Source organism: Callospermophilus lateralis, unplaced genomic scaffold (genome assembly GCF_048772815.1).
Source record: "Callospermophilus lateralis isolate mCalLat2 unplaced genomic scaffold, mCalLat2.hap1 Scaffold_349, whole genome shotgun sequence".
In the NCBI taxonomy this organism is placed as follows: domain Eukaryota; kingdom Metazoa; phylum Chordata; class Mammalia; order Rodentia; family Sciuridae; genus Callospermophilus; species Callospermophilus lateralis.
In genome coordinates, this window is record NW_027513993.1 from 1,288,707 (window position 1) to 1,315,944 (window position 27,238).

At 52.3% G+C, this 27,238-nt stretch overlaps 1 pseudogene; it reads right to left on the minus strand.

The window, feature by feature from the left end:
- Positions 1 to 23,930, minus strand: part of LOC143637806 (endothelin-converting enzyme 1-like) — a 40,426-nt pseudogene extending 16,496 nt beyond the window's left edge.
- Between the last annotated feature and the right edge of the window lie 3,308 nt (positions 23,931 to 27,238).

Here is a 27,238-nt window from a genome sequence, read left to right on the forward strand (position 1 = left end):
CTAGTCACGTTAATGAGAAAGAAGAGCTATGGATTGGAAACCTCCCTTCCCTCACACCTTCTCTCCCTGATATGCACACACACAAACACCCCCCAAAATGACCAAGAGTAATATTTTGAATAATTTTACATTTTTCCTATTTTTCTGTAATTTTCAACATTTTTATAAGCCTTTGAAATAAAAAAATAAAATAAAATAAAAAACCCGTAAGTATTAACCAAAAATTATGGGTGGTATTGGCGGAGTCCTGTTCCATGACAGGCACGGTGTTAAAACATGAATCATTTTGTGTGACTCTCACGAATCCCCTGCTTGGTAGGTGCTATCTGATCCCCATCTTATGGGTGACAGTATGACCCCGACAAAGGACAAGGGACATGCCACAGCTACACAGCTGGCTGAGGGCAGCAGGATTTGAAGCTGCCCAGGGGACCAGCACCCTCTGCTGCCTCTCAGGGAAGCCCACCAGGGTGCAGCACCCTGCGTCCGGCCGCCCTGCCGCCTCCTGCCCCTCCTGCCCAACAGGGCTGCCGGCCTCACCATCTGTCCGTGGCATTGATGAGCGCGGAGGCCTGCTCCAGGTAGTCCTTGTCATAGACCACGATGGGCTCGGACGCATTGATCTCCACGGGGTGGAAGATGGCGTTGAGGAAGGGCAGCCAGTTGATGGCCGGTGCCAAGGTCTGCAAGGGAAGGGGACAGCGTGAGGCTGGAGGGTGGCTTCTCCTCAGCCCCGTCTTTGGGTGTCCCTCAGAAGGTGTCATTGTGCCTCTCCCTGGGACCATGGTGCTGATGGAGCTCCAGGCAGAGGCAGCGTCCCCAGGAGCCAGAGGCAAACCTCATCTGAAGCGGAACCAGGGTGGGAGGAGAGGCTGCAGCAGCAGCAGGCACAGCAGCCGCCACCGTCACCATGCCCTTCCCATGTGGCATGTGCCACTGCCCAACTGACCAAGCAGTGGCCACAATTATCCCCATTTACAGAGGAAGAATGGAGCCTCAGACCCCTAACAGTTAAGAATCAGGAGCTGGACTGGGCTCCTGGTCTAGCTTCCTTGCTTATAAGCTGTGCAACCTTTAATAAGTTAATGTGCCCATCTGTGCCTCAGCACCTCATATGAAAAACAGGGATCATCATGACAATGAGTCCCGTGTATCTGGTAACTGGGAGGGTCACACACAGAAGCCAGCACTGTCCCACTCAACAAGAGTATCAGCAGCAGCAGTCTGCTGCAGAGGATCCAACATTCAGGAAGGCCAGCATTGCGGGGGTAAATTGTGGTCCACAAGAGAGGCTGCCGAGTGGGGAGCTGGGACAGCAAAGTTGGTGATGACTGCAACAAGAAGGGAGAGGCCTGCAGCTCAGCCCTGCACACACCAGGCCCCCGGCTATTTGCACTTGTTTGTTTTGGGGAGTTATTGGGGTCTGAACTCAGGGCCACTTTACCACTGAGCCACACCCCCAGCCCTTTGTATTTTGAGGCAGCTAAGTTGCTTGGGGCCTCACTAAGTTGCTGAGGCTGGCCTTGAACTCTTGATTCTCCTGCCTCAGCCTCCTAAGCTTCTGGGATTATAGGCATGCACCAGCATGCGCCTGCTCTGTTTTTTTTTTTTTAAGTATTTTTTGAGTTGTGGGTGGACAGGATGCCTTTGTTTTTATTTATGTATCTTTATGTGGTGCTGAGGATTGAACCCAGTGCCTCACCCACGTTAGGAGAGCGCTCCACCACTGAACCACAACCTCAGCCCCAGCAGCTCTGTTTTTAAGGTGACCCAAAAAAGACCCTGTACCCAAGGGCTTTCCAAAGAGAGACTTGGCTTTTCATAACTGTCAGCTCCCAACAGATCTCGCTTTCCCTTTGGCACCCCAAGGTGCCCTGCGCAGAGGTTTCTCCCCCAACACCTCCACGTCACGGCCAGCATCTCCTGCAGCAGCAGCCTCCAGCCATGCGAGCTATTCCTCTTGAGGTTGCAGATTTTTGTTATAAAGTCCTACAACATTTTAAAAATAAATTGTGGTAAAATATCTTGCACATTTATAATCCCAGAAACCCAGGAGGCTGAGGCAGGAGGATCTCGAATTCAAGGCCAGCCTCAGCAACCTAGTGGGACCCTGTCTCAAAATGAAAAATAAAAAGGCCTGGGGATGTGGCTCACCCAGCTGCAGATGACTTTTGCAAGACTTGAACTCTGTGCTTTCCACTTCCTACCCCCACCTGTCTCTGTGAGTCTGACGCCGGCCCAAGCGGCCCAACTTACGTGCAAACACATAGGATTCGGGCTTCAATGCTGGCATGTGTCCCTTGGTGTCACCTCCTCAAGCAGAGCTGCACAATGTGTCTGCTCTGGCCCTGTATTCCCCACACGCTCAGTTATTTTTAGTGTGCAGTTTTACAGAACATGAGGCTTTGGGCTGCATATCTCGTCTTTTAGCAAAGACGCCTCTATATGTCAGTCACTTGGATGGGCACCTGACTTAGCTAGCAATCCCAGAAATTACGATCATCGCTTAAGACCCACCAAAAGTGACCCTGGGCCTGGCAGATTTCAAACCCCATTCTCTATTCTCTTGAAAGGGTGAAATGTAAGACAAAAACGGGAAGTGAGAAATGCATTCCCTTCATACAGGAAAACCGTACCCATAAAGCCACCTAAGATCCACCCCGCCTGCTGGGACAGGCAGTCAGCCACAAGACCCCCAATTCACAGAGGCTGAGTTTGCTGATCAGGGAAGGTGACTTTCCTGAGGTTATATGGCTTACTGTGGGTGTATTTGGCGGGGTGCTGGGGATTGATCTCAGGGCCTTGAGCAGGTAAGCACAGGCTTTACCACTGGGCTCCACCCCAAGGCCATTGTTCCTGGGTTTGTTTGTTTATTTATTCATTTATTTTTATTTATTATTATTTCTTACATACATGACAAGGTTTATTTATTTTTATTTTTTAATTTTTTTTGGTTGTAGATGGACATAATACCTTCATCTATTTATATGTGGTGCTGAGACTTGAACCCAGTGCCTCACACGTGCAAGGCAAGCGCTCCACCACTGAGCCACAACCCCAGCCCCTGCTCCTGGGTTTAAGTGGACATCGTATCTATTGGGGAACAAAGATCTCAAAGGACAAATGAGGCTGGGGATGGAGCGGGGGCAGCTCCCAAAGGCGGTATTGTGCTGGTACAAGTCATAGACCAGGTCTCAGTAGGGGGCTGATTGGCATCATCCCTGGGTGAATGTTCCCACCAACACTGATGGCAAACCCCCACAGGGCTGGGAAGAGAAGCACACAGTGGGCCCTGAGCCAGCAAGCGCCAGCACAGCCCTGTCGCCCAGCTGTGACATGAGCTGGTGACATGAGCTGGGCATTAGGAGGCCTAGATCAGAGTCCCCAGCAGGAACCAGCTCTGGGCACTGTCTATCCTTTTCCTAAGATGGGGTCAGCGACCCTGCCCCCAGAGCTGACTGCTGTAGGCCTCTCTGCCTGGCCTCCCCTGTGGCCCAGAGCCTCCCCTCTCCCTAGCAGGAGACTCTCAGGCCAATATCTACATTTCTGTGGCCACAGAATTCAGAGGTGTGTGATGAGACCTTCAAACTGGGTCCAACAATCAGGGTCACCTGACTGCATGGCCTGGGGCAAAGACCTGGGAAAGTGGGTTAGTTTCCTGAATGTCACCAGTTACAGGGCTCACGAGAGCTTCATGAACTGAGGTGGCGGATCCTGGCACAGGGTGAAGCATCAGGTGGGGAAAGCCCAGGATCTGCTGCATCTGGGGCCAGGTGGCGCCCTCACCCCCGGGGCCCAGCAGCCTCCCCGCTGGACCATGTAGTTCAGGTATCCGGTCAGCCCTGGGACTCAACACTCCCAAACTGCTGTCCACTAGGCCAGGGTGGAGCAGGGCTGGTTGTAGTCCTTTGTCTGGGGCCAGAGGGACACACACTTCACCCAGGAAACCCAGTGGAAGCACGACTTCTGGAATGAAGCCTACGAGGCCCTGCACACACCAAGGTCCCCGCGGGGCAGGTGTACACTCAGCTTCCCCAGCCCCTCCCCACCGGGCCCCAGCGTCCTGCTTCTCTCGCCCACAGCACTAGGTAGGGAGACTGGGATTGTTTCTTAGTGTCCCCACTAGACCAGAAGCACAGGAAAGCAGGGCCCAAGGTGGCTCCTGATACATCTGTCAGATGGAGGAGGAAAAAAGGGCAGGAACTTCCTCCTCGAAGGAAGAAGGAATGGATGGGTGAGGAGCGGGGAGAAGACCGGCCAGTGGAACCCACTGCAGGCGCAGGGTCCACCCCAGCAGAACAGCAAGGGCCACCAGGTGCTCCTGCCTGAGGGCAAGGAACTGGGAGATACGTGGGACCACTCTGCTCATTCCTCGGAGACCAACAGGGCCCAGGACAAGCGGGTCAGCAACAGCACACGGGCCAGAAAGAAGGAAGCAGTAGAAAGTCCACCCCAGGCCCTGGAGGCCTGAGCAGCCACCAGGGGGCAGCCTCGGCAAGGCTGACCTTCAGAGGGGACAGCAGGTCTCTGGTGAGTCACACAGTTTCACAGAAAGTGCAGGTCTGACTCCCCGTTACGCTTCTGGATATTGCCTAGGTACATGGTCAAGAGCTGAGCCAAGCCTGAGTCCAAGGGCCAGCACCCCTGCCCTCAGGAGCCTCCGGGACGTGACCATGTCTCTCCATCTCCTGTTCAGCAAAGGGAGAAGCAACGTAGGAATCCACACCCCACCTTTACTTAGTGCTCTGTGCTGGATGACTGGGAATGCCCCGGTCCGTGTGAGCCTTACATCACAACCATGGAGCTGCTAGGGAAACGCTGTCACACGAAGCAGCCCGGCGAGGGAAGAAGCCTGGCTCTGGAGTCCCTTTGCACTCTGTGGTCACTAGCAGGTAATCTTACTTGTCTGAGCCCCAGTTTATCTGTAACCTGGGCATAAACACCTCCTCCCAAGGGTGGCTTTATGGTCATGATGAAGTTGGTATGACCCCTCCCCCCAAGAGCCCTGTCCGACTCCAGTGGCCCTGCACCTGCAGTAGCCGGTGCACAGGGTACCTGCAGCTCGGCGGCCGTCACTTTGTGGTAAATGAGCTCCTCGTCCCGACGCTTCTCCTGGGGAATGGTGATATTGGCCACCGCCGTCTCAAAGTCCAGGATCTGCTGCATCTGGGGCTGGATGGCGTCCTCATCCCCGCCGCCCAGCAGCTTCCCCAGCTGGACCATGTAGTTCAGGTATCCAGTCAGCACCTGTAGGGCCCAGCACCCCCAAACTGTTTGTCAGTGGCTGTCACCTGCCACCCAGTGGGCCAGGTGAGGCCGGCCTAGCTGCGGCCCTGTGCACGGGGCCCAGGAAACATGCTGGAAAATAGCTCTGGGGAGGATTCTGGCGCTGTGTGTCTTCACTGGTGTCCGTGGCGCTCCTGGTAAAGCCCACCGCCTCTGCACACACACAGGTCCCTGAGGCTGGCCCCTGCTGCTCTGGCCCTGCCTTCAGGGCTCATCCTCAGCCATCTTCCTGTTCTGGAAATGCACCTTTTCTCAACCACCCTCTGCCACCACGTCCCTAGAGCTGAATCAAGTTCTTTGTCGGCTCCCTCTGCCCTGATCACAATGTATACAGTTGGCATCTAGTTGGGTGGTCCGTTAAGTAATGTCTCCCTCTCCTACTGGACCTCAAGCCCCGTGGACAGGTGAGTGAACCTCAGTGGGCCGGGCAGGGGAAGGGAGAGCTGTGAGCGGTTGGAGGTGATCTGGTTGTGGCTCTGGATCTCCCCACTTACTGGCTGTGTGACCTTGAAGAGGTCACTTCTGTGTCTGAGACTTATTTCTTCCTCTGTATAGGGCAAGGTAAAATGAATATCCATTTGACAGATGAAGAAAATGATGTTCAGAGAAGCTGAGTGACTTTGGGGTGACTGGGAGGGTTAGAGGTGAGGTATATATAAGGTCTGAGACCCTCAAATGGTGGGGGCTGCTACTGCCACCTCTCTACAATGGGGACAAATGACACCTAACCCCTGCCCTTTGTGCCCACAGTGCCTGCATATGAACTAGCAAGCCTGGGGGCATCCCTCCCCTGCCTGGGCTGCCCGTTGCCCATCAGGAAAGTGATACCCCTGTGTTCCCCCAGCTTCTAAGACCTGCCCAGGTATGCTGTGGAGGACACGGTGGGAGAACCACCGCAAAGACGCACTCACCTTCTCGTTTTCAGTCTTGTTCAGGCAGTAATCTCTGGAGGGCAGGCCCAGGCCAGACTGGTCCACCTAAAGAGGGAGGCAGAGTGAGAGGAAGGCCCTGCTTGTGTGTCTCCTGCGGCCTCTGCCTGCCCCAGGACTTCTCACACCAGGCACCGAGGACCAGCTCATGTTCCAGCAGGAGCACAAGCTGGTAGCCGAAGTCACAGATGGGATCACTCAGTGATAAGACAGACACGTTCCTGCCCACCTGTGGGGTCAGCTGCAGGGACCTGGGCCTTTCTGAGGGCTGGACAGAGCCTCCTTCCTCTTTAAACACCCCTTGGCTTCAGCAATGCACCCTACTTCTCTAAACCCTTCCCAAGTGGCGAGGAGCCAACACAGGTGACTTAACCTTAACCCAAGTTACTTAACCTTTCTGATCCCCAGGTTCCTTGCCCAGAAAGTTAGGGAGATAATACCTAACCTTCGGAGCTGGAATGAGGATTCGAGAGGACGGTGTCAGTACAGGGTTTCCTGAGAGTGGGGCAGGCAGAGGAGGGTCAATTCCTGATGGCTACCATTGGAACCTTCTGGCTATACCTTGACGCACCTTGGGTAGCTGCTATTATATAGTTCATTAGGGTGAAAAGGGAAGTGTAGCTCAGTGAGGTTGAGCCTCTTGCTAAGGTCACACAGTGAGTGTGTGGCACATTTGGGGGCTGAGAACTAAGCCTTTATGACCCCTAATCTGGGGGCTCTCCTGGGCGTGCTGTTCCTCAGCCTTGGGCAGGCTCTGGTGGGAGAGATGGACCAAAAGCATTCCAAGCAGCACCACAGAGCCAGAGGCTAAGGGAGGGGACAAAGAGGTGGCTACAGCTGTGCACAGAAGTTGATATCACTCGTCACTTCTGAGGCCCACGATGAGCTGCCCACCAAGATGGGTAGTCTGCCCTCTCATAGTCTCTTGCCTATAAAAATCTCACTGTTTGGGGCTGCCAGAAATAACCCCGGCTTAGAAACCAGAGCCTGCTGCCTCGGCCCAGGGCAGGTCTCCCTCCACCCCAGGAGGCCACACCCTTTCCTTGGCCCAGGCCTGCTCACCTGGATCACATTGCTGTTGGAGTTCTTAGAGTCTGCACTGACGTAGACAGAGAAGAAGGGTGAGGTTCAGTAGTGGGCAGTGACCACCTGCAGGGTGTCCTGGAAGTTGTCCTTGGACCAGGGACTTGTGATATTCCAGCCTCCGAGCTGGGAGAAGGCAGAGCAGAATAGGGAGGGGAAGGTGGTAAGGAGACTGTATGCAAATTCTGGTCCCGCAGCTGACTTGCTCTGTGACCCTGGAGCAGTCATCTGACCTCTGGGAGCGTCCAGGGCAAATTAAAGGGCTTCTGACCTGTGACCTGGAGACCCAGGGAGGGAGCAAAGACTCATCCTTGACAACTGAGCTGTGAATCCCAGAGACTTTGCCCCATGTGCTGTTCATTTGTTGGACAATCAATCACACAAACGTGATTACTATTAAGACATAAATCCAATTGTGACTACGGGAAATAAGGCTCTGTATTTTTAAAAAGGCTGATAAGCTATGGTCTACCTTGGTCTCTCTCCAAGTTGGAATTTAAAAAAAAATCTCTTTGGTCCTCCAGGATTGGCACACACTGGCACATGGGGCCTGTGCCAGAGAGGAGGGACTGGGAGAGTCCCCATGCCTGCAGCAATACCTTCCACGAACTGAGATAGGATGGCAAGCCCTTGAGCAAGCAAGGGGTGGCCAGAAAAGCCACAGCCATCTCCGTCTGTGCCAGGCAGCCTGGCCCAGAGGGAAGATTTCTCCTGGGCTCAGGAGCAAGGTGAGGCCTCCAGCCAGCAGGTCTGGCTCTGTTGCTGGCCTAAGACTCCCTGTGGGTTTCTCTGGAACAACACACACCTCTTGCACACTCACACCCACCTCCTGAAGAAAATGAAGTGGCAATCCAGAGGAAGAGATTCCCAGTGAATACTGTCCCCAAGACCCATGCAGATGCACTGAGACACTTAGATGTCCTCAACAGATGCTGACACACAACCCCACACATTACAACAGACAGTCCCCCCACACACAGACGTGCATGTACATGCAGTGGCAGACAGACAGGCTGCATGTTCCAGCTGGGTGTGGAGGCTGGAGGTGTGGGGGTGGCTGAGCACCAGTGGGCCTGAGAGCTGCAGCCAGAGGGGCTGGCAGGAGGCACGGCAGGAGGAGGAGGAGAGAGTGTGTCCCAGGGACTCACCTTCTCAATCAGCTCCATCAGGGGGTTGGCCCTGAGCTCCTCGATCCTGGTTTCATCCATACATGCGCAGTAGTATACTTGGGCCTTCCTCTTCACTCTTTTCTAGAAGGATAAGAGATAGCAGATATTGAATAAGCCCCCATTTACCTGCTGGGGATCCCCAGGCAAGTTTCTTTTGGAGCCTCGGTGCTCCCCACTGTGAAGCCGTCAGGGCAGCTGCTGTCAGGCAGGAGCAGCCAGCCCCAGTGGGTATGAGTGCCCCCATCCTAGCTGGGTGCAGATCAGGAGGGCATGCCCTGTCTCTGCCCATCTGCTGATTGGGCCTGAGGACCTGTCCCTGGCATGGCAGCCCAGGCCCACCCAGCAGGACAGTTGGCATCCCTGCCAGCCAACACGGGGCAGGAATTCCCCTGCCTGGTGCTGGGACAGAGCCATGTCTTGGCTTTCAGATCCCAGCTGACCTTCCTTGTGAGAAACACTGGGGTTGAGTGAAGCCTGAAAGGCCTCATTCACTGTGAATTGACTTTCCGCTTCCTCCTCGGGGGGCCAGGTGCAGTCAACAGACCTGCAGATGACTGCAAGGGCTCTTTTCCCCATCCCTCCCCAGCTCAGGCAAGCAGCACCTCATCCTCTTTGGTTCTCAGACCCCCACCCACCCACCCACCCAGAGACTTTCTTCCCATCCTCCCTTTCCTTAGCCCCTGGTCCAGAGCCGCCTGCTAAAGGCCACCCTCCTGTGTGAGCACAGCACAGAAGGTCCCCATCTGTACCTGGTGAGTTTGAGTACTCAGGTCCCCAGGACCTACTATGTGCTGGGGTTTCTGGGCCTGCATGTCTGTCTCAGAGCTCCACTCCAGACCATGCCAGATTCTTGGCCCCTGCGTTCATCTGGCCACTTGTCCTTCTCTCAGATTAGTTGTTCTCTGACCTTAAACCTCTTCCTTTGCTTTCTCCCAAGATCTCTCCAAACCCACCTCCTCCACAGGCACCTTTCTCGTGGGGCTCTATCAACCCACCCATCCATCCATCCATCCATGGGACGCAGATCAAAGGGCTGCTCTGTGCCAGGTACTGTGGGTACTCTGGGACCAGACAACAATGTCTTCAACCCCAGGAGGCTTCGGCATGGGACCCAGCTAAAACCCCACTTGCTTCCATCCTTTCTCAGACTATTTTTTTTTACCCAGAGCCTCTCCTATGATACTCCTTCCAGAACATTCTCAGCACTCTGGGCACAAAATTAAGACCTGTTCTCTATCCCCAAAGAGCTTACGGTCTAGCGGGGACAAAGATGTGCGAAGGAAGGAATACAGTACACAAAAGTGCTTTAACACTGCAGAGGCTCTGGAACACATAGAAGCACCCCGCTCTGCCTGGGGGTGGGGGGGCCTCCAGAGGAGGTTCTATTGGAGCTGGGTCTCAAAGAGAAACAAAGGCGGTCTCCAGGTAGAAACAAGGGGAAAGGGCACTGGGTGGAGGGAGTGGACAGCGTGGGGCCAAGGAAGGAAGCAGGAAGGGCCTGCTGCTGGAAGAAAAGGAAAGAGTGTGGCATTTGCTGGGTGCCAAGGGCATGAGTCACTTCCTGGCCAGTCTCTAATCAGCTTATCCAGTCCTCACCCCAGAAGGCTCCCTGTCCCTCCATTCTGGCATAAATAGCACCATGGTTATCATTGGTCAGAGGGCATCAAGCCCAGTCTAGCTGAGGTCTGGAAGGTAGCCCCGGAAAGGGGATGGGCATGCGGGGGGCTGGACTGAAGGCAGATCAGAGCCAGAAGGCCCTGAGCGAGAGACGGAGGTTGGGGGCTTGAACAGGGAGGGGCAAACCCTGCCCTGGAGACCAAGGGCTGCCACTGGGCTCTGGAGACACCTGTGTGAGGCTTCCTGGGGACAAAGGAGGGAAAGTGGGCGGAGCTAGGGTTGCTGCCACACCTCAGACTCAGGAACCAGAGCATGGGGGGGCAGGGGGGAGTCCCTCACCCCAGGGGCCTCAGCTCTGTGGTAATACTTCTCCCTTCCCAGCAGCTAGGCTCTTGGAAGGACAAGCAGGAGAACTGTCATCATTTGCCAGGCCCAGAAGCTGCGCCTCACCATCCACATCTGGCTCCAGTCATGACCCTGAATGCCAGGGCCACTGTTAGGGGAGGTGCTCTGTGCACAGCTAGAGGGCCTGGCATCTCCCTCCTCCAGAGCCCAAGGCCACCCAGATAAGAGGCCCATGGAAGGCTCACCAGGAACAGCCTGGCTGTGCTATCACAGCACATTCTGAGTTCCAGCTTGAGGCTGCTTGGCCCTTCCTTCCCTAGCACCTGGAGGTCAAGGACACCACCTTCAAGCATGGCCTCCCTCTCTCCTTTGTTGAGAGGCTCCCCAACCAAGCTCAAAGTTCCTCAAGCAACCTGGGGTCCTGCTCACTGACTTTCCCACAGCTGTGTGTTTTTGGCGTTTGGTGGCTGCCAGGCTGGGTATGGAGATGCATGGACCCGTCCGCGGAAGCTGGCAGCCCAGTGGTGAACAGATGGCAACTAAAGTCACAAGAGTGTTTGATTCCACACAGGGGAGTGTGAAGAGAAGGTGCCGGATGCCATGAGAGGATGGTGGGAGAGGCCTGGGAAGGCGGCCAGAGGAAGCCCTGCTTGGGCAGGAGGAGGCTGACGTGGAGCAGGAGTGGGGCTGCGTGGGCTGCCTCGCCCCACATTGTGTCTTAGTCATCCCTGTGTCCCCAGAACCTGAAAAGGCACAAAGTAGGCCTTCAGCAACATGTGCTCAAAGAAGAGAGCTCAGTGTCCGTGGTTAACAAGGCAGGATGTCACCTCAGGGGAGGAGGGTGAGGGGCTGGTGCCACCCAGCATTTGCATGGAGAGGAAATGCAGGTGTGTGCTGTGCTACGCCCCCTCCAGGGGTACCACACCTGGACCCTGCTTCCAGCTCTGGCTGGGGCAGGAGCCCTGGTGGAAGTTCAAGTGCCTCTTCCCACCTCTGCTTCCTGGAGACCCCGGGATTCTCCCACCTCCTCTCCTTCCTCACTCAAGGGCTCCAGGGACAAGTGCTGAAGCAAGATGGCCAGGTGAAGGCCACTGGAGTAGATCAGATGGGCCAAGATGGGGGCATGGGCCAGCAGAGGAGGGGTGAGAGTGTCAGGAATGGTGCCAGGCTTCCTCAGCCTGGGCAAGAAGCTGCCTTTACCAGGATATGGAGCCCAGGGAACCAGTGGCAAGTGAAGAGTGTCGGTCTGAAGTTCAGGTTCAGACACTTGGGGATCTCTACCAGACCCCCGAGTGGACCTCTGCCCTGGGCCTCAGCCACTGACTCCACTGACTCGTGCGACCTCCAGTAAGTTACCCAACCTCTCACCTATAAATTGGGTATGGTACTAGTAAGAGCCGCAGTGGGAACTGTTAGGATGAGATGTACACACATGGCCACACCGACACAGGGGTGGCCGGTCCCCAGAGAGGCCTAAGCGGCCTGAGTCCAAATTCCAGCAAGCCCAAGCCGCTGTGGGCTCTGCCCTCCGAGGCAGGTGCCTCCCCTCCCCTCCCTGGGCCTAACCTTCTCCCAGTCTCTGAAATGCGAGGATGATGCTGAATCCCCATGGGGTGTCCATGAGATCTCGGTGCAGGGCCTGGCCTGCAGTAGGCACCAGGAATGGCAATGACACATGGTATCCTTATTTTTTTTTTTCTCCTGCAGAACAAGTCGCCTTCTTTATCAGCTCCCCCTTTCCCCAGCAGGATGGGGCTCCGGAGGCCTGTGACTGTTGGAACTGAGTCTGTGGTTTTTATCTAAAACAAACACAGGTCCTGCCCTGATGGCCAAGTGGGGGCCCCACACGTCCCTGGCCAGGCAGTCCTGCTGCAGCCAGGGAGACCATGGAATTCCCAGCTCCCCCCCTCCCTGTCCCACAGCCCCCCGGGTCACCGCCCTGCCCCCCTGGGTCACCGCTCTGCCTGCCTGGGCTCGCGCAGGCTCCTGAGGAGTGATGTGGGAAAGGGCGTTCCAATAAAAACTCCCAGAGGAAGAAGTGGCCCGATTAAATGGGATGCTGTCTTTCCTCTCCGGGACTTTGGGGAAGTGACTGGGGAAGTTCCTGGAACTCAGGGCCCCAAGAAGGAAGTATCCAGGCAGTTGGAAACTCTGTGGTCTGGTCTCAGGTTGCCAAACAACTTCTATGCCCTTGGGACCCCAGAGTGACCCCATCCTCAGAATGTGCCCCGCACAGAGCCAGCATTTCAGAGGCACAGCCTGTCCACAGAGGGCAGGAAGATGAAACAGCAAATGTGGGAAACATAAAAAAAAACAAAACCATGAGCGATGACACAGGGTGACCTGATTCATTGCCAGATCAGTGACGTGGACACATCTCATGCTGCTGGAGTAGCGTGCATGTGTATATTGTGTTTGAGATAGAAGGAAGGAGGCTGTAAACTTTTCCTTATTGTCCTGGTAATGCTTGAATTGTTACAAGCTTGCATTACGTTTTTTTGTTATGATTTATGATATATATGTATATATATATATATGTGTATATATATATATATATGATATTGTAGAGTAAACCTGGCAGCACCATGATGCACGTGTAGCTCAAGCCCTAAGAAGCCCTTGGAAAACACAATAGAGGCAGTGGGTCGATGGGGTCTTGAAGGGCTGGGTGGGGGCACTCTAGAGGCTGGAATATCTGATCCAAGCACAGTGGGAAAGCCTCAGGCAAGGGCCAGGCTAAGGAGTGAGGGGCCTGTCTCTTGGCTTCCCCGATGATGTGAGGCCACACTTTTATTTTTTTTTTTGGTACCTGGGACTGAACCCAGGGTCGCTTAACCACTGAGCCTCATCCGCAGCCCGTTTTCTTTTTCATTTCGAGACAAGGTCTCACTAAGTCGCTTAGGGCCTTGCTAAGGTGCTGAGGCTGGCCTTGAACTTGTGAACCTCCTGCTTTGGTTTCCCAAGTGGCTGGGATTACAGGCCTGCACCCCTGTACCTGGTGAGGCCACACTCTTGTCTCCCTTAAGTCCACAAGGTAGTGCTTGTATGTCTCTTGGGAGAGTGGCAGAGTGCAGTGAGGCGCCTGTGTTCTGAACAGCTGAGGTCGCTCCCTCCAGCCAGCAGGCTGCAAGGAGGACACCCACAATCCTAGTTCAGCCCACCTGTTCCAGGTCTCTGGATTTCCTGAGGGCCTGGGATGAATTCACCCATGAAAGAAATGCACAGCTTGCCCAAGCTCACTTGGCACATGGATGGTAATTGCTGTCCTCTGGACCAGTGGACGCCGTCCTTGCCGGCACTGCAAATATCCTTTTCCTCTGTCCATCTAGAAAGAAGTCTGCTCTGGGTGACCTCAGAGGAACCTGAGCACTCTCGTTCCGGTGTCCACCCAGGTATCGAGGCCCACAGGTGAGGGGCTGTTGTACACTAATCCCCAGGAGTAACCCTGATGGGGATGGGACCCCAGGATGTGCCTTCCAAGCCTCTGGTCAGTGTGATGCGAAGGTGACCCCAGTACTGAGTCAGGCCTAGGCCAGGGCTTGGCTGGCCTGCAAAGCTAGACCAAGCAGCCACTGCAGATGGGAGCCGTGAGGCCAGAGGCGCTGCCCAGCCAATCTCTTGAGCAGCGACACTCAGGGCCTGTCTATGGGAATCTGACTTCAGGAGAGCCAGGAAACAAAGGACAGAAGTTTTGAGGCCCCATAGCTGATCCCAGCTCCACCTTTTCCTGGGAAATACATTTCTTTTGTCTTTGTGAGTCTCATCTGTAAAATGGGAATATACTGGTGCCTACTTGAATGCACCACAGGAATAAAATGAAGTAACCCAAGAGCCTCGGTGGCGCGGAAGTGCCTGTACTGCCTGCTCTGGAACCAGGTCCGCGTCAGTGCTTCCCTGAGAAATAAAATAAGCAGTGATCCTTTCCCTTAGAGTATCCTTATTAACCATGTGAGTTAGATGCCACTTTACAGGTGGAGAGCTGAGGCCTGAGAGGCTGGTGGCTCTCTGCAGTCACACAGCTTGTCAGGATGAAGTCAGGATGAAGGTGGGGTGGAACCCACCCCACCAAGAAGGGCGCCTATGCCCTGCTGAGCCCTCGGTGGGTGCCAGGCCCTGTGTGTGGCCCTCTGAACCACACGTGCCAGTCAGTGTCACAGCAGCCTCACTCTCGGTGGCACTGGCTCCTCCATTTCACAGAGACTGGGGCTCCGGTGGAGAGAAGCAGGTCACTTGGCAGCGGCCAAGCTTATGCCAAGGCCACCAGAATTCGCAGCTCTCTGGTCTGCCTCCTGATACCATCAGCCCCTGGCCCTGGGGTCAAGGGTTTGATCGCCTGGTGCTGGCTGTTCTGTGCCCGGCTCAGAGCAGCTTTCCATGTCCAATGGGACTCTCAGGGACATGGTGATGTAAGGCTACAGCCCAGGCCTGGAGGCCACTCCTCATGAGCCCTGCCAATGTACAGGGAACAGGACAGGATGGATCCAGTCTTGGCACAGGTCTAAGGTCCTCCCAGTAAGAATCAGCTCCAGGCCAGTGGGAGGCCAGCCCCCTTGACCACAAAGCAAAAGGACTGGTTCTGGGCCTAATTGTCCATCTTTCTTCCTCCCCCCCTCGATGCTCTCTGCCTCCAGAGCACGAGCCCCTTCCATTATCTCACATTTCTGAGCCTCAGTTTCCTCATCTATAAAATGGGAACGATAATCCCTAAGTCCCAGGATGCTAATGAGAATTAAAGAGGCAGTGGATATAAACAACCTAAAACATAATAGACACTCAAAAGATGCCAGTGTCCTTCCCACTCTCCTCCAGCCCTCAGTGTTCTGTGCTCCCTTCAACGCAGTGACAAGGGAGCTATGTCTGTCCCTCATACCTGAGGAGAGGGCATGGGACAGGGGAAAGGGCACATGACCAGGAATCAGGCCAACTATGAGCCTATCTTGAGGACCTCTCTGAACCTCAGTTTTTTCATCTATCAAATGAGGTGAATGATACCTCCCCAGCTCCCACCCTACAGGATAAAATGGGATGACAGTTCAAAAGCATTCTGTGAACCATACAGTCCTGTGCGGGGATTAATGTGAGGAATGAGAGTACTACCACTGCAAAGAGCAACCATCATGTGCAGACTGAGAAGAGCTCTTTATACATATTTTCCCATTGAATTTTACAACTTGGAGGAGCGCAGTTGCCAGTGTGTCAATGAACAACCAGGCTCCAGGACTGGCCCAGACCCCTCAGTGAGAGTCGGCACTGAACCCAGCTCCTGCGGCTACCGCAGGGGGCCAGCCCACCTTGCTACATGTCTGGACACCCGCAGCTTCGTTATGGTCCTGCCAAGGCCCCGGCTGTGTCACTGGGCTCTAGGGAAGGGACTGTCCTGAGTTGTAGCCTTGAAACCACAGACATATTTGCCACTTGAGCTTCCAGATCTGAAACAAAAGGCAGCACCCCCTTTGGAAGACACCTTTGGTGGCCTCAGATGGCCGGGGGCCATCTCAGGCTGGGGCTTGGCCGTTTTGGCCTGCAGAATTCCTTTACTCTCAGTTCGCGTACCACCCTGCTCCATCCCTGGGGGACCAGCAGGAGGCTGTCACTGCACTGGGTGCTGAGGGACATCCCACCCAGGAACTGCCCGGGTCAAGGAGAAAGGACAGGTAGGTTTACCTGGTGGCAGCTGTGCCCCAGCATGAGGCACGAGCGAGTCAAGGACTCCTTCACCACCTTCACCAAGAGCCCCAGCTGCCTTGATTTCATAATTGTCAAATTAGAATCATTTCCTGTCTCATAAAGAGATGACTGTCCTTTTGAGAAGATTTGTCCCCTCTCAGGTAGCTTCTTCCATTTTACCTATATTGGGTGACTTGAGTGGTTTTCAAAAAGTTAATGAGTATTGTCAAACCCAAGGTCTGTCCAGCATGGTTGCATGGATTGTTTTTTTCATAATCTGGCCCTTCCCAGCATTTAGGGTCCCAGGACAGGGGACAGCAGGGGGCAGCAGGAAAAGGTCCCTACTGCCAAGGGGTTTGAGTCAGGACTGGGGTGCAGCCTGGCGCTGGAATTCCCTCTGGGTTCCGTGGGGCTGATGGGAATTCAACAAACATGAACCAGAAATATAGCTGCACACAAGGCAGGCGGGGGATTGGAATCTGAGGATGAAACCATCAACCCCAAAGTCAAAAGTACTTTGGAGAGTCTGTGAGGTCACGGAAGACCCCTGCCTACGTGGACAACTTAACTCTCCGATAAGCTGTTACAACTTTCGTTGGGCCGTAGCCTTAAAGTCTGATGTGGTATGTCCAGCCTTGACTCCATTTGCTCACAGCTTTCAAAACTCAGTCAATGCTAGCCAAGGACGATGCTGCATCCTGAAGCCACAACATAAACTGACCACAGCTACCAGCTCCTGTGTACCTGGTATAAGTCACACACGGGCTGACGCATCACAGTGTGTTCTGTAGTGCTCAAATCTGCAGTTTGGGCTGAGCGCAATGGTGCCTGATTGTAATCTCAGCTCCTTTGGAGGCTGAGGCAGGAGGATTGCAAATTTGAAGCCACCCTGGCCAATGTTGCAAGTACCCTGTTTCAAAACTTTGACAAAGCACCTGCCTAACATATGCAAGGCCCTGAGTTTGATTCCCAGCACCTCTACGGTTTGGATGTTATTAGTGCTGTTTCACAAAGAAACTGAGACTAGAGATGAATAACTCACACAGCAGGGCCCCACAGCAAGTGACAGGGCAATGCCCCTCCTCTGACCAGGCCTAGCTGGCAGGTGCAGTAGGTGGCGCCCCCTGCAGCCCATTCCTTAGTGTCCGCATTGGTGCTTACCCAGCAGGTACTTGATGATGGCTTGATTGTGTTCCTAGAGGTTGCTGAAGGTCCCCCAGCGTGAGTGGCCATCAGGCACAGGGTTGGCCTTGATCCAGCCCCCACAGGCATAGCTGAAGAAGTCCTGGCAGGGGTCCACCGTGGGGTCCATGGAGTTCAAGATGGAGCTGGTCACCGAAACGCAGGCCTCGCTCAGGCACACTGGGGGTGTTCCTGGAGGGGTAAGGGAAAAAAGTCAGTGATGGGCAGGGAAGAGGGTTGGGGAGGGCAGTGCAGGTGGCCTAGGGCCCCAGCACACGAGCTCCACCCTTGCCCTGACCGAACAGATTTGGAACTGGATCGTCACTAGACCCCAAACAAGAAAGGGTTCTAGTAGCTTCATGATCTTCTGCTTTGTAAAATAAGACTTCTGCCCGTTGCCTAAAGTCCCTTCTGTGGCTTAAAAGTACCTGGAGCCCAGGTGCTTTTTTCTCCTTCTAGGGATTGAATCCAGGAACTCATCACCCCGGGGCTACATCCCCAGCCTTTTTTACTTTGAGACAGTTTTGCTAAACTGAGGGTGACTTCAAATGTCCTATCCTTTTACCTCAGCCTCCGACGTAATCTGGGATTACAGGCGGGCACCAGCACACCCAGGGGTGGTTTTCTCTTAATCAACCCTTCCCTCCACAAAGATTCTCTGACTTCTTATTATTCCCCTATGCTCAACACACTTATCCACTCACTCACGCACTCATCTACTCCACAAAATCAATACTGGGGCCCTCTGCGGAGTTCAGAGTGTGTGTGAGGCGGGGAGACAGGAGGCTGTCCTTCACTTCAGGAGCCGACCCTTCTGCTGGGGACACACGTGTTACAAAAGCAAAGTCAAAACACCAGGAGAAACTGCCACTTATTTATAAAACTAAACTGAACCTTGACTAGGAGCCAACTGGGTGATGTGGACATATGGTACCAGGACTCAGGGACAGGGAAAGGACTGGGAGAAGCCATTCCCTCACCAGGCAGGAGAGCTGGTTGTCCCAACTGAGGGTGGGGGGCAGTGGCTGAACAACCCTAAACCAAAACAATAAATAAATAAACAGAAACAACCTGAGAGGCTGGTTTGCCAAAGGCGTGAGCAAAGGCCGGACCCTGCCTCAAAGCTGTCTGATGAGCTCTCGCAAGGGACCAACCTAGCAGGTCCCCAGAGGCTCCTTGAGGCCACAGGACGAATGAACCTGCCCACCTCATGGCCTTCCCACAGGAGCCACCCAGGCCACAGGGGGGACTGCTTCCTGAACAGGCTGGGCACCAGGACCACCACCCACGTTCACGGTCTTCCAACCCTCGCTCCAGCGTCAGATATGGGTGGAATATCCCTGAGGAAATTGAGGCTCTGAGAGAGCGACCAGATCAAGTTCATCCAGCCACACGGGAGAGCTGAGAGCCAACGCTGCCCTGTCCTGGCCCAGCAGCCCCAAGGTCGTGTTTTCCTGCTGTTCGTCTCTTCTTTGGTGGCCACAGCAGGGGCTGGAGTGGCCTGACGGGCAGGATTGTTTCCTTCACCACACAGGGAGGCAGTGAGGCTGGGTAGATTTGGAGACTGGTAGATCTGGGTTCAAATCTCAACTTTCCGCTTCTGCCTGTGCGGTCTGGTGCAGAGACCTCCTTTAAGAGCCTGGATTGGGGGCGCAGCTCGGCAGTATGCACTCTGCCACCGAAGGCCCTGGGTTCAACCCCCAGCACTGCCAAAGAAAACCAAAAACAAAACCTCTGAGCCTCAGTTTTTCCAGGGTCCATTTCACTGTGACGACAGGAAGACCTCCCATGATCCCATCACACAGGGTACATCAGACAGGTCTGAGATTCCAGACTAATCTCTAGAGAGGAGGAAAGACACAGCCTTCAGCTCACTCAGAAACAATACCAGCAGGGCTGGGGGTCTTGAACAGGTCCCCCAGGGTCTTATCCCCCTCAGCTGACAAACACCAAGTCCTTCAGGTGGATGAAGGGCTCAGAGGAGTCACACAACAGCAAGAAAATCAGGGTGACTTAATTTTGAGATTAGGCAGTAATTTAAAATGACAGAGCTACTGTGCGTGAACCCAGAGCATCTCTTCTACGGCAGGACTGAAGCTGCCATTTTCAATATTTCCGAATGAGCTCCTCATGAGTTTCAGAGTTGCATGTCCCCGTGAACAGCCACAGCGACGACAGGACTCTTTATGGGGGAAGGCAGAGGAGAACTTGTGTGTGGCTTGACAAGGCCTATTCATTATTATGATAAAACTTCATATTTGGGAAAGAAAAAGAATACCTATTGTTGTTACAACCAAACTACAGGAAGTAAAGCTTGGTATGATCCTGGCTGGTGGAAAGACCCAGAAGGCAGAGTGCTGAGGGGCTCAGGGTTGAAGACAAAAGCAGAAACCAGCACCTAGAGTCGGTCCTGCAGGTGGCATCTTCAGCGGGTGCCTCCTCTGCAGACACTGCCCTGGGTTCCTGGCTGGGTCCGGGGAGTGACTGTTGGGTTATCTAACTATTCTAGGGTTGACGATCTTTAAACAAATAGTCTTGGCCAAGCAGGTGCTTAATGTAAATTTGGTTAGTTAATTAATGGTTTCCCACCCTGCTCATCCAAGGCTTCCGTTCCTTAGGGAAACCTTTCCAGACTCTCTTCCCCTCTGGGTCCCTTGCTGTCTGGGTGTTTGCCATCTCAGTGTGGGCTGCACTGGGTCACGACCGTATCTCCCTGTCCACCTCCTGCACTAGAATATGAGCTTCAGGGTGGGTCTGCTATCTCCCTTGCTCCTCTATGTCCTCTTCTTGTCACTGTGCTTGGCATCCGGCAGCTCTTCAATACATGTCTGTGGAACGAACAAGTGACTGAATGAAAGTGCCTTGCCCAGCGCCTGTCACCACCTGCAGCAGGGCTCATATTTCTTCCCTTTAGGATGTGTGGTCAGCTGAGAAGCAGGAACCAGACCCACGTCAAAAGCATTCATCTGGATAGTGCCATCAAAGATGCTTTGAAATATTTCCTGGGAGAACTTATTGTTTGTTTGGCGGCTGCTGTTTGCAAAGCATCTGAGAGTTTCTGGGAGGGAGGGCATAGCAGGAGGGTGGACGGGAATGCACTTCACTGGCCAGACATCACTCACTGGCGGGTCTTGTAGAATCACCAGAGGATCTGCCTTGACTGGCCTGATGTTTGCGCATTCGTGGCCAATGTCAGCACCTACTGCTGTGTAACGAGGTTACTGTCAACATCCGAGGTGGCCACTGCTTTCTCAGGTGGCCCAGGGTCACTGATCCTCTGCCAGGCTCATTCCTCTCCTGGGTCCAGGCCAGGGAAAATCTGAGGCCCTGAGAGCCACGAACTCAAGGTCGAAGCAGGATACTTCCGTGTGGGCCCCACTTGGCAGAAGTGTTTTGGGTTTGATTGCTAGGAGCTGACCCTGGGGGTTCCCTTTTGGTTCCCAGTGAAGAAACTTCCTGGGCAGGAACTCCTAGGGATGGTCGAAGGCAACACTGGCTGCTGAATCTGCCCACTCCCCGTGTCCTGGGCCATGAGCTGAGCAACGGGGCTGGCCAGCTCCACACTGACTTGCCAGTTGTTCTGGACTGACTTCGGTGAGGTCAAGGTAAGGTGGCAGCTTCAGGGTGAGGAAGATCTGCTTGTGCCCTGTTGACAGAGAGGTGCATGCACACACTCGCAACTCACACCTGCACAGTCAGGTACACACGCACATTCGGCAGAGAAACGCTGTCCCCAGCTTAATCCTCCTACTCTGTGGTTCACTCCAACTTCCAGTTCCTAGGCCAACATGATGGAGATTAGGTGCAGGATCTCTAAGAAAATTTCGTCTATTCAATTTACTGCTTGCACAGTTAAGATATGCAGGCACGATGCCAGGCACATATGGTTAAAAGTCTGGAGATTAGTAATTAATGAATCAAATAGGCATTAAGCACCTGCTGGGCCAAGCACATTTGGTAAAAAGCCCATAAACCATTAAAGAGTTAAATAATCAAGTGATTATTTCTTAAGTATTACACAGGTCCTTAGCTCAGTGCCTGTACACAGATTAAGCACCCGTCATGTTTATGGAATGAATGAATGATATGGGTCTCATACAAGAGGGATGCAGGGGTGACTCAGATGAAGTCTCTGCCCTCTCCTCAGGCCCCCAAGGGCCCTCCCCACCCCAGCCCAACATGGCAACCCTCACAGGTCAGCAACTTCACAGTGGCAAAGGCTCAACACAGCCATGAGCTCTCTGGTGGAGTGAGTGACCAAGTTGGTGGATGGAACCCCTGGGGCTGCTCACCAGGTGGACCAGCAGAAAGCAGGATGTGGGGGTACAGGAGAGTGGGCCCCTGGCTTTGGTTATAACCTGAATCTACCCTATTGGGTTGCATAAGGGCTGAGCAATGAGGCACTGACTGGATCTACACAGCTGGACATGAGATCCAGCCTCGGACCCCTGACCGCAGGACCTGAGAGGCCCCATGGCATCACCATGTGGGATGGAACAGACACACCCACTTACAGAGCGGTGCGAAGGCCTTGAGTCACAGAGCTGAGCTCCTCTGGGGTCCTGGTGTGCTCCGGAGTGCATCCTGATTACAAAGCAGGTGGGCAGGGCCTCAGAGCCCTCAGGAACCCGCAGCCTGTGCAAACTTCTCCACTCAACCTGCCACTCGACCCCCACTGACTGCGTAAGCTTGGCCAAGTTACTTGGTCTATGCCCATTTCCTCATATGGAAAAGGACCCAAAGCAACCACGCCTTGCAGGGGTGCTCCGAGGAGGACAGGAGGCAACAGCCTTAAATGACAGGCGTTTGGCCCACGGGTGGTGTACAGTAAACAGAAGCCTTTGTTGCTAGTCTGTTGGGACTGAGGACAGCAGGCAGTGGCAGCCTGTCTAACCGTCCCACGTCCTAACAACAGCAGTGCCCAGAACTGAGCTGAGGAAGTCCTCTCAGGCACCAGGTACATCCTCAGAGCCATCTCCAAATTGGGCACTGCTTACCCATTTAAAGTAGAGAAGACGAAGGCTCTGGGAAGTGACATGGCCTGTCCAGGTCACACAGTTGAGAACGTGCCAGTCCTTCTGGTTCCAAGAAGTCCTTCTGCCTTCCCTTTGAATTCCAAACCTGTAGATTTCAAAGATTTCAAAGCAAACAAGAAGCATGTATTTTTTGCATTAATTTCCACCAAACCTACCCAGTCATCTACAGTGAACCTAACCAGAGCTGTGTGCTGAGAGCTATTCCACACCCTGCCCCAGTCTCTGGGGCCTCTTTCCAAAGGACTTGAAAGCCCCCTTTGTTTTCCAACACAAGTTCTGCCTTCAAGGTTGTGAAAAGGAGTGAAGAAAAACTGAGAGCCTCCAGGACAAAAGAACTTTGTGTCTGGGATATTCTTCCTTCCTTAAGACTAATCAGTTTGCTGAAAGGTTCAGGTACAAGTTCCAGAACTGTCTCAAAGCCACGGCGAGTTTGCACAACTTTCAGTCTCCCCATCCTGAAAAAAATTCTTCTTTCCTGTACATTTATTCTGACTGGCCAAGGTTTTAATTGAAGCTCTACTAGGAGCCACGCACTGAAGCAATGAGTGCACACAGAGCAATTGGCATCCCAGTTGTCCATCCCCAAATTCCCTCTGTGGGCAAAAGAATCCCTTTCCCTGTGAGTTCTGAGGGAGCTGCCCTGCCATGTGACTCAGGTCAGCCAGTTAACACACTTGTTCTGGCCACAGTCACTGGGCCCAGTGATCCCAGGATCCACACGGGGCCACCAGAAGACTCTTAGCCCAGAGCTGAGGAGTCTCTCCTACTGGAATCTCTCTGAAGAGAGGATGACTTTGGTCATCAGTGGCCACCTGCCTGTCTGCAAGAGACCAAGTGAGCCCTGACCTAGAAGGCCCTGAGACAGTAGACCTACCCTAACCTGAAGCCAAAATCAGACCCGCTCCTAAGATTTGACATCAGCCCACTTTTTTCTCTTAAGCTAGTTGGAACAGCGTGCTCCCATCTGAAGCCCCAGCTGCCTCAGTCTACAAGCCTGACTGTCTCAGATGGAGCTTTGGCTCCTGTCTCCTTCGGGGCACATCCCATATGCTGAAAAACAGCTGATTCCTCAGAGACACCCTAGTTACAGGGACAAACTCCAGACCTTGGTACCTAAAGCTGTCTTCCCAACAGACTCCCCTTATCAAACTCCCCAAATGCTCTGTTCCCCTGATTCTGCTGACTGAGATGTGGTCTAACCAGAGAGAGGCCACCATGTGCTGGTTTGCTTGGGGCTGTCCTGGTTGATAAATTGAAAACTTCCTGTGTCCCAGACAATTGGGATGGGTGGTCACCCCGTCTAGCAATCAACTCTAGCAAGCAGATCTCCCTTTACAAGGCAGTATACTCATGCAGCTTAAAGGCTCAACTCTCACAGCAGATGCACATGTTTTTCTATTAAATAATTAACTGTTAATTCTTTGGCCCATTGTTCACTAGCTCAATGACCACAGTAAATGAGAGCAATCTTGTGATCTCATCTTCAGTTGGATCTGGCCTGTGTCTGGATGACACCCGGTGCTTGATGGATACATGGCTTCCGTCTTGGAGCGAAAGGCCTTCCCTCGCTTGGTGCCATTGTTACGGAACACTGCTATATGACTCTGCTTCTCCATGGCTGTTTCTCAAGGACCTAATGAATGAGATGTCTGGACAGAGAATGGCAGGTCAGCTCACGCTCCCTGCCTCGACTCCAATTCTGCACAGGGCCTGACTTTTAATGGGCATCAGGAAGGTGCAGTTCACCGTACAGTGACATCATGGCCAAGGGTTCCTGTGAACCAACAGAGGCTTTGTATTAGGACCACCCTGCGGCCTGCGCAGTCCCAGGCCACCCTGACACCCACCTCCGTGAACTCTGAGGGCAAATGCTGGAGTACAAACACAGCACTGACGCCTCACATGAGGGCCAGCGTCAGAAGCTGCTTGTCAACAGAAACCCAAACTCTTCATAACCAGATGGCCTTGGAGACGTCTGTGAGGACCCTGAGGGGCTGCAGGTTCTGCCTTTGAGAACCGTCAGAGAAAGTCTGCTCTTATCACGTGTGTGTCACAAATGCTCCCGTGTACTGGTGACATGCTAATTCTTAGGAAGTGGTGGGGCCTCTACTCAGCACAGCATCTCAGCTCCCAGCCCGCCATCCAGCAAGGAGGCCCAGAATCCAGCAGGAGGGCTGTAATTATTCCCCTGCTTCCTTTCTGCACTGGAAGGTAATTACCCTGCTAATGACAGATATTTGCAACACATTAATGACCTACAATATCACAACTCAGCTCCTCTCATGAAGCCCTAACATGCACTTACTGTTTGTTGTGACTCCCCTTTCCTCATCAACCACAGGCGAGACGGCAGTTTAGAATGGTCCCATTCATTTAGCAAAGCAAACCTTCACTATGCCTCTGCCATACGTCAATTATTGGTCCAGGGAACAGGGACATAAAAGTGAACAATGTGTGAAGCCCTGTCCTCTGGTTGGCAGATGAATTAGTCTACTCATACTGCCATCTTCAAATTAGCCATCACACAGAGCTCTGGCTCTGAGGTCCCCCTACCTGGCCGGCCAGGAATCCTAACTTGGCCACTGAAATGCAGTAGGCCCCAACTTGAGCCTTGGTTTCTCCCTCTGTCGGTATGGAAGCAATGATCATTTTTCCCTGAGGATGTTGGTTGTGTTTACAACTGGGTCTGGCACATAGGGTGAGCTCAGAGTTTGTACTCCATAAACATTACTTATCAAAATATTTAAAGCAGTGTAATTCAGTTAGCCCTGGCAAAATGTGGAAATGTGGATGGTTTATGAATTTTCTCAAGTTTCACAAAATTCCAGGGAATTCTGCAACTAATTCCAGTTAACTTCTGTCATATTTTCTACAACTTCAAACACCCAGAACAGAATTATACAGAACTTGAAGAAAAAGGAGACCCATAACATTAAAGTCCTTCACAGGAGTCCAATGCTGCCCCTCTGGGGTGTTTGGAAATGTCTGGAATCATTTTTGACTGTCCCTACTGGGAGTGGGGGTGTCCCTGCCTCCACTGGGTAGAAGCCAGGGATGCTTGTTGGACATTCCACAGTCACATCCTACAGTGCACAGGAAAACTGCCACCATGCTAAACAGCCTGGCCTAAATGTCCAGGAGGCCAAGGTTGTATAATCCTGGCCTAAGGCAAAGTCAACTAGCACAGAGCCGCCCTGTGGCTTGAGATGTTTACAATATGGAATCCCAGAAGCCTGGATGGAAGAGCTATCCTCAGCTATTAAATCAACATCTACTGAACAGGATTTGCAATTAAATTTAAGGTTCCTGGTTTGCTAGCTAGGAGATTTTGCCTCCGCTGCCAGTTTCAGTTCTTTCTGAAGACACCAGTCAATTAAATGCAGTTCAGTGTCAGGGGAATGGAGAGCCCTGCCTGAAGATGACTCATTGCAAGGTGACAGCCACCTCCTTAAAAATCAATTACTGAACTTAAAGGACAAGCACCTGATAGAATTTAGTGAAAGAGGAGGTACCAGCCTCAGAGATGTCACCAAATTGTGCCACACTGCAACATGCAATATTTATAAGATGCCTGTGAGGAACCAGGAAGACAGCACATTTGTCCCTTTCTGGTTAATAATACAGGAAAATACTTGAAAAATTTAGGAGAAATTTTAATTGAGAGTTGTTGAAATAAAAAGTTAGATTCTTAAATGTATGATTTAACACTGTAAGATTCATTCTACTATAGCAGCAAATTAACTGAGGATTAATGTAATTTTCTCAAGGTGATGAAGTTATGTGCATCATTTCTTTACCTTAAAGAATTAATGCACCTAACAGAGTAAGTTTTATGAAAGATAAATGTGGCAGTCACTAAGACTATAACAAAGAGAAAACCTGACATTATCTATTTAAGATCAACCAAATAGAATTTCTCCGCTTCGAGAGGATGGAGGAAATATCTTATTTTTTTTCCGTGTTCTTTTCTCGATTTTCCTCGCAAAGAAAAAAAGATATAGAAATAGAACTTCAAACTCTGGCAAAATAGAAGGCATTTATAATCCCTAAATTACACTACATAAATATCTGAGATCAAATGGAAGAATCCTGGATGACTCCAGAGGAGAAGGAATGCAAACCTCTAAGCAGCACATGGAGAAGCAAGCCACCTAAACTTTAGAAAAGCTCAGAACTTACATTTCAAGGTGTCTTTCGAAGGTGACCTGGGACTGAAACAGGGGATTGCTTTCTAATGCATGTCAGAAAACAATTAGAGCCCTACATCCTTACCCTCACTCCACAAAGAATTTAAATTCTTTTTTTAATCTTTCTAATAAAAAGCAAACCAAAGAGCCTCTGGATTTGTGTCTACTAGGCACAGGGGAAGGCAGGGAATCTGTGAAGGTCTCAGGGGTTATCAGCAAAATGAGAGTAAAATGCACCAGCTCCCTCTCTCAATTCAGCTAGAAAACTATGCAGTCATGCTTATAACAAAAATAAACAAACAAACAAACAAAACTATGACAGAGGATAGAAGAAAACGTCAGATAAACTGTTCTTCACGTCTCCAGAAAGAACATCTTGCCTGCCTAAAACAAGAACAGAGAAAGAAAAAGCAATAAACAAGAAGGGGTCTTGGAAATTAGGATTGGAAAGGTTAAAATTTGTAAAAGCCATAAAGAGAAAATTGGAAAAATCTCACAAAAAGATAAGCACAGAAATAGACAATAGGAAAGAAAGAAAAGCAGTGAGAAAAAAAATCAAGAAGAATCTTGGGGGGGGGGGGTGTGCCAAATAAAAAACTATAAGATCATTCCCATATCTGAAAGATTTAAGTCTCCAAAATGCTAACAAAAGAACACAGCATGTCATTATGAAACTTCAAAATATCAGAAATAAAGAGGAGATTTTAAAAGCTACCAAAGAAGAAATAAGTAGCAAA